The sequence below is a fragment of the Littorina saxatilis genome, linkage group LG4 (genome assembly GCF_037325665.1).
Source record: "Littorina saxatilis isolate snail1 linkage group LG4, US_GU_Lsax_2.0, whole genome shotgun sequence".
Lineage (NCBI taxonomy): Eukaryota > Metazoa > Mollusca > Gastropoda > Littorinimorpha > Littorinidae > Littorina > Littorina saxatilis.
The window spans coordinates 5630966-5632140 of record NC_090248.1 but is presented as its reverse complement, the minus strand read 5'-3'; positions in this window follow the sequence as shown (position 1 = coordinate 5632140).

The following is a 1175-nucleotide window of genomic DNA, read 5'->3' as shown; positions in this document are numbered from 1 at the left end:
CGTCAATTTTATCAGGAAAAATGCACCAAAACACAACTTTTACGTTGTGTCAACGTAGAATTCACGTAATTTTTGATCTAAATTTTGACCTAAAATTTACGTTCCATTCACGTGGACATTACGTAAAAATGCAACGCAATTTCAACCAAACCACAACCACAACCAAAAATTCACGTTGTGACAACGTAAAATTCACGTAATGTTTTTACGAACAATCCACTTCCACCAATAATTCACGTTGCATTCACGTTGGTGTCACGTAAAATGCAACGTTGTTTTCCAACGTTATTCCCACGTGATTTCGTCCATACAAATCTACGTAAAAAAACGTTGAAACGCAACGTAAACCCAACGTAACCCAACGTGAATATAACGTGAATACAACGTAAAATTGTTTGCTGGGAATAAATCTATTTTGAACCGGTCAAGCCTCTCGACATCATCTTGAAAAAACCCACCTTTCCTTTAATATGGCATTGGCCTGTACAGTACATAAAACTCCAAATTATAAGGATGTAGTGTGAATGGTATGTCGTGTCAGTAATGTTTTGCTTTTCGCCAGTGAAAAAAAGTCAAGAAAGACGGGGGATGGAGAGAGAGAGAGAGAGAGAGAGAGAGAGAGAGAGAGAGAGAGAGAGAGAGAGAGAGAGAGAGAGAGAGAGAGAGATTGATTAAACTTTATTACAGAAGGATGGAGATTTTAGGCGTTGCCTAGTCTTACAATCTGTCCTTGCTAACTAACATGAATACAAAACAGACATGAAAACATTATAAGAGCAAAAGAGGTTGACGGCAAAAAAAAAATCGTACATATGATAATAAATGGCATTTAAAGGCAAAGAAAAAGTTATAGTATTTGATACTATTAAATACAATAACAGCAATAGAAATATGAAAATAGAAATAATGGTAAGGATGATGATGTCATAACGATAATAACAATAAAAAATATTAAAAAAAAATATAAAAAAATTTAAACAAAATCCCGAGCACTAGAAACATATGGTCCAAAAGAGAGAGAGAGAGAGAGAGAGAGAGAGAGAGAGAGAGAGAGAGAGAGAGAGAGAGAGAGAGAGAGAGAGAGAGAGAGAGAGAGAGAGAGAGAGAGAGAGAGGGGCAAGCAAACACCATTAATAAGCTCACCATTCGCAAAAAAACAACAAACAAAAATCATG